Genomic DNA, 9610 nt, shown 5'->3' on the forward strand with positions numbered 1-9610 from the left:
TTTAATTAACCTGGCAGTAAACACCTCACTTAATAAATTTTAAGAGTAACCAAATCTTTCATTCCTACAGGAAACCCTGCCCGGCCACCTTGTTTGCTTTTGTTGTTTGTTGTTGTTGTTGTTGTTGTTGTTTGTTGTTTGTTTTTTTAACATATACTAGTACATAAAATGTATTTATGCAAAAATAGTATTTTTCTGCTAGAAATGGATACTCTAGAGAACAAATCAATCATCAGGAAGGTCTGATTTAATCAGAGGATCCTCCAAACATTCCCTTCCAAACTTAAACTCTATTCCTCTCTGCAATGCTCTCTTTTTAATCTCCAGAGAAAAACGAAAGACAAAAATAAGATGCCTTCATAAACTGATGTCTCTGAGGCAAAGGACATTTATTCGCATAATACCTGAGTTTACTTGCCTGGGTTCTTGCTGCCCTCATGAACCCAGCATCTTGTGGGTGATTGTGGCCTTGGTTGCCTACTTTCTGTGTGTTGCTTTGCACTTTGGGGAAAACTGTACGGTTTGGGAGACTTTGGAACAGCTACAGGTAACACAGGGACCAGGTCTTCTCTGATGAGGCAGAAATTAAGGAAAGGCGCCACCTCAGGACTTGTCCCTCTTGTGTTGGCGCCTGGTCTGAGGTTGGGAATGAGAGGGCGTGGCTTTCCTTCCCACCCACACTGGCAAGTTTAGGGACCATTGGAATCAGTCAGGCTCAATTTGCAACTGTGCCTTTGAAAATTCTGTGACATGTGAGAAGCATGTAAGGTGGATTCCTGGAGTGATTTGTATGTGGTTGACATTGTGATGTTTAAGTTCCTTCCAGTTGTTTGATGTGAAAGTAAGCTGGTAATGAGATCTCTTATACTTCACTCTTTTCTTGCACTTTTGTAATTATTTGCTTTGAGGAAAATTATTACAAGTAGGGTCCAAGAGCTACATAAATTGTGATGAGTCATGGGAATTCTATACATATATACCACTCAGTAGAATGGGGGACAGTGAAGTCAGCACTGTTCAGACAGGGGTCACTGAGGTACAAAAGTACAAATGAGGCCTTTTCTGAAGGGTCCTAGTAAGGTAAGTTGAATGTGTGAAGCCCTCTACACTGGATGTCCAGGCAGCTCCAAAGAAATTCCGCTTTTTCAAGGCTGTTTTCCATTTTCCTTTTGATCTTCCATCCCAAGACTGTCTTGGCTCAAAAAGAACAATAAATGAGCAATTTCCAGGTGAGTTTTTTAAAGAATCCGTATCATCAAAACAAGCAAAGAAACGTGTCACCCACATTCCCACTGCTCAGAAGTAAACTCCGCTCACATTTTGGTATAATTTACTCTTTCCTTTCTTCTATACCTTTATTAAAACATCACACACTCTGATGTTTCCTTTCCTATCAAAACTAAAACATTTCAACCTGAAACATATAATATTGTATGTCAACTGTAATTGAAAAAAATTAAAAGAAAAATTCTATTGTAGCATCTTTAAATTTTCTTTGAAAATATTGAAAAAAAAATCTCTAAAACATTTCAAGTCAAGCAAAAGCAGCTCTTGACCACTACCCTCACACACCTGGTCTACTGCTGAGCCCCAGATATGATAGCACTGTGTGCATATCACCCCAATCTGTTTTTTTAAATCGGTGTTTTAAAAATTTTGTCCTGTGTACATTTGGAAGAGTTTTCATGAAACTGCACAATTAGCTGAAAATTCATAAACTGATAAAAGTCAGAATCGAGGTAAATTACAGCAATCCAAGGACCAGTGACAAATTGGATGCAGATGTGCAGATAGTAATTCCCTCACATTTTTTATATATTTATTTATTTAAATTTATTTTCCCCTCACAATTTTTAAAGTTCAGCAGTCTGGAACATACGTGCCAATACAAAATTGTCCTGTCTGAGACAATGTGTGTGTATGGACATTTTTGTGAGCATGTGTGTGAGTATGTGTTTAAGTGTGTGTGTGTGAGCCAAACACAGCCAACTCTTAAAGGCAAAAAGATTTTCAGTTGCCAACTAAAGAGCTGTTTTTAGAAGTGTGATTTTCGACATTTTGGCAGCAATAAAATGCTGATAAAAGCCCAATAGGGCTGGAACAAAGAGGGGAGTGTGGAGTGACCCAGGCATCAAGTAGGAATGTAGTAGACAAAGCCAGATGCCATGATCCATGTAAAGGATGGATACTCTTTCCCCAGAGCAAGGAAAGCCACTAAGTTGGGGCTCACACTATTCAGCTTCCACTCTTGACTATGGTAGATCAGAAGGAGTCAGTCTAGATGTAACTTGAAAAATTTGGAGGCTATTGCCTTCTTCTAAGTAAAAGATGGTCGTGTGGATTCATGAAGGATGAAGAAGATGAAAATAATTGGATAAGTCTGAGAAAGAGCCAAGAGGGAAAATTGAGGGACTGGATACTGAGTGTAGGAAGGCAGAGAAAGATGGTGATATCATGAGTGAACTGTAAGGTTAGGACTTGCTAGCACAATATTTCAGCTATAATTGATTTTCCCCCAGCATATAGCATGCAGTGAATAGTACATATGGTTCAAATGTGGTTTGATGGAAACAAATCCCTGTATTCCAGGCCTCAGGGCTCAGTGGCATCTGTATATTGATTGGGAATCTGTTGTCACAGGGAAGGGTGAACTTTGAGGACATCGCTGTGGATTTGACCCAGGAGGAGTGGCAACAGCTGAGCCCTGAACAGAGAAACCTATACAGGGATGTGACACAAGAGAGCTATAGCCACATAGTCTCCGTGAGTGAGCACAGCTTCCTGGCCAGGGGATGCAAAGCTGAAGCCTGAAATGAATGGGCGCTCACCTGTGTGCCTCCCTAGCCTTGGCTTTTAGGTGTTTTTTGTTTTGGGTGTATTCATGGCAGGACTGGGGCTGGGGAGAGGCACAAAGGGGCACAGGTGCAGTTTAAGGAGACCTCAGGCTCAGGGCTCATGCTAGAACTGTGAGAATGGCGGCCTCTGTCAGTCGGCTGGCCTGGGCCTCTCTCTTCATTCCAGTCCTGGCCCTGAGCTCTGAAAAGCTTCGTCCTCCAAGAAAAAAAGCATTTCTTTTTTTTTTTTTTAAGCTTATTGGGCTAACATTGGTTAATACAATTACATAATTTTCAGGTGTAATTCCCCTCATCATCCCTGATTTTGTTTATTTGTGTCCTTTCTCTTTTTTTTATTGAGTCTAGCCAGGATTTGTCAATTTTATTAAACTTCTCAAAGAACCAGCTCCTTGTTGTACTTATTTTTTCTATTTTTTTTGTTTGTTTTCAATTTCATTTATTCCTGCTCTAAATTTGGTTATTTCTTTCCTTCTGCTAACTTTAGGCCTCATTTGTTCTTCCTTTTCTAGTTTTTTAAGATGAAGCATTAGGTTGTTTATTTGGGTTTGTTCTTGTTTTCGGTGATAGGCCTGTAATGATATGAACTTTCCTCTTATGACCGCTTTTGCCGTGTCCCAAGAGTTTTGATATGTTGTACTATCACTATCATTCGTTTCTATGTATGTCTTGATCTCTCTTTTTTTTCTTCTTTGACCCAGTTATTCTTCAGTAGCATGTTGTTTAATCTCCATGTATTTGTGGTTCTTCCTGATTTCTTCTTGCAGTTGATCTCTAGTTTCAAAGCATTATGATCAGAGAATATGGTTGCTATGATTTCAACCCTCTTATATTTGTTGAGGCTATTTCTGTGTCCTACTATGAGGTCGAATCTTGAGAATGTTCCATATGCACTAGAGAAGAATGTACAAGCAGCTGTTTTGGGATGGAAGGCTCTGTAAATGTCAATTTTGTCCAATTGGTCTATGTGTCATTTAAGGATGTTATTTCCTTATTGATTTTCTGTTTGGATGATCTGTCCATATCCGACAGTGGGATATTTAGATCCCCTACTATGATAGTGTTTTGGTCTGTTTCTCTCTTTAGCTCTGTTAGCAATTGCTTTCCATATTTTTGGGCTCCCTGATTGGGAGCATAGATATTAATAAGTGTTATGTCTTCCTGGTACATGATTCTCTTTATCATTATGAAGTGTCCCTCAGTATCTTTCTTTACCTTTTTTATTTCGAAGTCTATTTCGTCTGATATTAGTACCTCTACTCCCATTTTTCTCTGAATGCCATTTGCTTGAAATATCATTTTCCACCCTTTCACTTTGAGTCTATATTTGTCTTTGGAACTGAGATGTGTCTCCTGGAAGCAGCATATGGTTGATCCTTTCTGCAACTCTGTGCCTTTTTATTGGTGAGTTCAGTCCATTTACATTAGAGTAATTATTGAAATACGAGGTCTTCTTATAGCCATTTTATCTTGTGCTTTCTGGTAGCTAGGTGTTTTCATTGCTTTCTTGTCCTTGTGTTTCTGTTTTCTTTATTTTATTTGCCTTTTGTGGGCTTTGCCTCTGGTCCTTCTTGTTTTATGTTATGTGCTTCAGTTCTAAATCTTTGGTGTGTGGTTACCATTACGAATATGTAAAGGATAGTTATATATATACAGTCATCCATTTTCTTCTACGCGTGCCTTATCTCCTTTCCCCTTTGCGAATTTGGATTTTTGAATCTTCCCCTCTTCACTCATTGTTATATCAATTTGTCCCTATGTATGCTAAATGTTCATTACTATCTTGCTGTTGCTATTCTCTTCTTATTATTGAAGCTTATAATGCTCTGTTCTTAGTAAGGGTTGCACTCCTCTGCTTCTTTTTGCCTGACAGCCACTTTACTCCTAATTATGTATTTTTGTTGTTGTTGTTGTTGTTATTTTGTTTTAGATGAGCTGACCCTTTTCAGTATTTTCTTTAGTGCAGGCCTCATAGTGGAGAATTCCCTCAATTTTTGTATGTCTGGAAAGGTCTTAACTTCTCCTTCATATCTAAAGGAGAGCTTAGCTGGATACATTATTCTAGGCTAGTAGTTCCTTTCACTTAATATTTTGAATATTTCATTCCACTCCTTTCTGGCTTGCAAGGTCTGTGCTGAGAAGTCCGAGGATAATCTAATGGGTTTTCTTTTATAAGTTACTGTCTTCTTCTCCCTGGCTGCCCTGAGAATTCTGTCTTCGTCATTGGTTTTTGGTAACTTTAATACAATGTGTCTTGTTGAAAGGCTTTTTGGGTTGACTTCTTGAATTCCAAGCTCCAGTTCATTCCTTAGATTTGGGAAATTCTCGTCAACTATTTGTCTGAAAATGCTTTCCAGTCCCTGCTCTTTTTCCTCACCTTCGGTAATACCCATTGTTCTTATGTTTCCTCTCCTGATGGTTTCAGCTAGCTCTTGTTTTTCTCTTTCATTATTTTTCATTCTTCGGTTTCTCTCTTCTTCCTTCTGATTTATTTCTAGATTTCTGTCTTCCATATCACTGATCTTTTCCTCCATTTGGTCGACTCTGTTTCTAAAGCTTGCTATTTCATTTTTCAACTCTTGCAGTGTGTTTTTTATCTCCAGAAGATCTATTCTGTTCTTTTTGAGGGTTTCAATCTCCTTGCTCTGCTCATCTAGTTGTTTTTCCAATTCCTCAAATTGTTGATATGACTTGTTTCAGAACTCACTGAGTTTTTTCAGAAGTACCATCTCGAATTCTCTGTCATTTAAGTCGCATATTTCTATGTCTGTAAGTTTATTTTCTGGAGATTTTTCCCTTTCTTTCTGAGATGCCTTGTCACCTTGGTTGTTTCTGGTGTTTAATGGACTATTTCTCTGCCTGGGCATTAATGGAAATGTATTCTGCTTTTTTCCAGAAAGAAGATTTATTATATAAAGATCTCTCTTTAGCCTGCTGCAAAGAAGGCACTTTTCTTTTGATTTCCAATAGGTGATGTCTAAGCCTCTTGGATCCCTGCTTTATATAATGCCTAAATGTCTTTTTTATTTTCTTGTAGATATTTAATCACATTTGCTACCCTCAGTTTCAGTCCCTGTTAGTGTCAGCGACAGTTTTGGCAGTATTTGCTCAGATTCACCTGGGGCTCTGTGGTGATAGGTCTCGGAGGTTATGGGGGGAGGGGCCTTCTATATTGAGAGTTACGGGCTGCAGCTCAGCCTCGGTTTTGCAACTGCGGCTGGTTAAAATCAACTGTTGTTTCTCTGTGGTCCCATCCCGCTTCTCTGCTTTGTGCCCTGATGACTGGGCCCTGCTGCCAGTTCCTAGAAGTTCCAGCACTTCCAGGCAGGCTGATCAGGGAAGACACTGCAACTTCTCCCCTCTCACTCCTCCTGCAAGGAGCTCCGGCCTCTGCAAGAGGCAGCTTTTTTATTTCTCCAAGTCTACCGCCTGACACTCAGGGTTCTGACATGTGGTAGCTCTTACGCACAGATCCCATGCTCAGATGTGCTGTTGTGCAGTTTGGGTGTTTTTTGTTGAGATTTAGATGTTCAGTTTATTGTTGTTTCAAGTGGAGAGATCTGAAGACGTCTCTCACTCCGCCATGTTTCTGAAGGATGCAGTATTTCTTTGTTGTGTTTGGATCACTGCTCTTGGGTGCTCCTTGAAGCTGTATCTTCCCAACCTACCACTTTAACTGATAGCAGATTCTCACACACAAACACAAACCTCACAAACACCCTCACACAATGCACTCATACAACATTCACAAATACACTCATACATATACCTCTGCACGATGGTCACACACACAGCACTCACATCCCCACAAAACATCCAGACAAACACCCATACACATACAACACATACAATACTCATACACACACCTTTACAGACAACAGCCCACACACACTCACAACATTCACAACGTTCACAAACACAAACACCCCTCACACAAACACCCTCATAAACACCCACAAATACACAACACACTCACTCACAAACTCCCATAAACACACAATGCTTACACTTACACACAACCTCAAGCTCTGCAGTGTTTTCCCTGAACAGAAGCATACCCCATCAAACCTGAGGTGACCTGGAAGTTGGAACAAGGAACGCAGCTGGGAATGGAGAAAGTACTGAGGGGACACAGTCTAGGCGTGTGACCAGGAGTGTGTAGGGGTCGGGGGGCAGAGTCACACAGGAGCCACTGATTCTTCTTCTTCTTTTTTTTTATGTTGAGGTTAATTGGCAATGAGTAGGGACAATTGTAACTTCCTCTGAGAGCTGGGAGAAATCTGCTGGTATTTTTCAGTGCAGGGCAGCATCCTTTATGTCAGCGGTCCCCAACCTTTTTGATACCAGTGACCAGTGCTCCTATGAGAATCTAAAGCCTGATGATCTGAGGTGGAGTTGAGGCAGTGATGCTAGTGCTGGGGAGCAGCTGCAAATATGGGAGAAGCTTCTTTTGCTTGCTACTCACCTCCTCCTGTGCAGTCTGGTTCCTAGCAGGCCACAGACCGGTGGCCCAGGAGTTGGGGACCCCTGCTTTATATTATTGCTGACTTTTCCTTTCCAGGTAAATTCTCTTTCTTGTTCCCCTCTCACAAGTTTCCTTGGGCTCCCACCTGCTCCCTGGAGCTAGGTCTACTCTGAAGAGATCAGCAACCTCCCAAAAGCATCGGCTCCTTCCTTCCTGTTGTCTTTTCTCCTTCTCTCTATGAAAGACCTGGAACCCCAGGCTCACCTCAGTCTCCCATCATCTTGGCCATGAAACTTCAACTAACGCCTTTCTCTCTACAGAAACTGCTGGCCTGGTTGTGAGGAATGGCTCCCGGCTCCTCCTGTCATGGAGCTACTGGGTTCTTGTCCTGCTGGGCTGACTTTTAGAGGACCTGGCTTTGCCCTGTTGCTCTAGGCAAGAGGGGGTCCATAATTTGCAGGGTCCAGGACACAATGTGGAGTATCTTTTTCAAAAAGCAGAAAAAAAAAATCTTTTTTTTTTTTTTTTTACAGTAGAAAATAAAAGTTTTATTAGAAGGGAAAGTACACTTCCAGACATGGAAGTGGGCCTAAGCAAGAGAAGCGTGGCTCAAAAGGCCAGGAAAAAATTTTTTATCCTTTCTTCCATGCTACCTCTCTGTCTCTGTCTGTCTTCTTGGCTCTCTCCCACTCCTCCTTCTGCCATCCCCGTCATGATGTGTTTTTCTTTGCTCTTTAATGATGTTACTTGCAGGGTGAATGCTGACCCTCACAGGCACCTGGGGGCACAAACCACACCAGATATGTACTCAGACCCTGCCAGTGACAGAAAGTGGCAGCAGTCACTGGGCAGGTACTAGGGAGTAGGTAGCTGGGAATTTCTCTTAGGGAGGTGGCAAGAGGTGGCCCTGTGCCTGACTCCAGGATCTAAGCCCATCTGGTGCATGCTCCCTTGTTCCATTAAACTTTACTTACAAAACATAAATTCAAGGATAAAATTATTAATGATTTCAAGATGATGAGCACAGAGCATTAAACTCCAAGCACAGGGCTTCCTTTGTTTTTCTGTGTTTTCTTTTTATTTGAAATATTTTCTCATATGATGCTTTAATTTTTTTAGGCAAGGTTTCTTTATTTTTTATTTTTTTTACGTTCTACTTCCCTCACCCTGCTCCCCCTTGGCAATCATCACCTTGTTCTTTGTATTTATGGGTCTATTTCTATTTTGTTTTGTTTGTTCATTTACTTTGTTCCTCGGATTTCATGTGTAAATGAGAGCATATGGTATTTGTCTTTCTCTGACTGACTTATTTCACTTAGTATAATACCCTCTATGTCCATTCATGTCATTGCAAATAGCAAGATATTTGAATAATATTCCATTATATATGTACCATCTTTTCTTCATCCAATCATCTATTTATAGGCACTTAGGTTGCTTCCATATCTTGACTATTGCAAATAGTGATGCAATGAACATAGGAGTGTATCTGTCTTTTCAAACTAGTGTTTCGGATATCTTCAGATAAATATCCAGAAATGAAATTGCTGGGTCGTGTGGTAGTTCTATTTTTAATTTTTTGAGGAACCTCCACACTGTTTTCATAGTGGTTTCACCAATTTACAATCCCACCAACACTGCATGAGGTTTCCCTTTTCTCCACATCCTCACCAACACTTGTTGTTTGTTGATTTACTGATGATAGCTATTCTGACAGGTGTGAAGTGATACCTCATTGTGGTTTTAATTTGAATTTCTCTGATGATTAGTGATGTTGAGCATCTTTTCACATGTCTACTGACCATCTGTATGTTCTCTCTGGAAAATGTCTATTCAGGTCTTCTGCTTTTTTTTTTTTTTTTACACCTACAGCACCTGATATTCTTAGGTGGTCTCCCATCCAAGTACTAACCAGGCCTGACCCTGCTTAGCTTCTGAGATCAAACGAGATCGGGCACGTTCAGGATGGCATGGCCATAGACCAACTCTGCTCATTTTGTAAACAGGATCCGCTTTGCGATGTGCAGCTCTGTGTAACTTCACTACTCACATGTCCATGAATCTGCCCGAGCTCCAGGGGACTCTTTCTTTCCAAAGTTTTCCCTTATCTGCTTCCATTTCACAGTCTCATTCATTCTAAATTTCTACATCACACATTTTCTCCTGATCTGCTCATATAACATGTCCAGCTTCTCTGCCCTCACACACACGCAGCCTTCACATTACGGACCATTTCAGTATGAATTCCTGAGTGGCTGTTCCAGGCTAAGCAATAACTGAAGGCATCCCACAT

The 9610-nt window shown here is 40.7% G+C and overlaps 1 pseudogene; it reads right to left on the reverse strand.

Moving 5' to 3' along the window:
• Positions 1-9180: 9180 nt before the first annotated feature.
• On the reverse strand, positions 9181-9299 carry LOC111731262 (annotated as a pseudogene).
• Between the last annotated feature and the right edge of the window lie 311 nt (positions 9300-9610).

Source organism: Pteropus vampyrus, unplaced genomic scaffold (assembly GCF_000151845.1).
Source record: "Pteropus vampyrus isolate Shadow unplaced genomic scaffold, Pvam_2.0 Scaffold357, whole genome shotgun sequence".
NCBI lineage: Eukaryota > Metazoa > Chordata > Mammalia > Chiroptera > Pteropodidae > Pteropus > Pteropus vampyrus.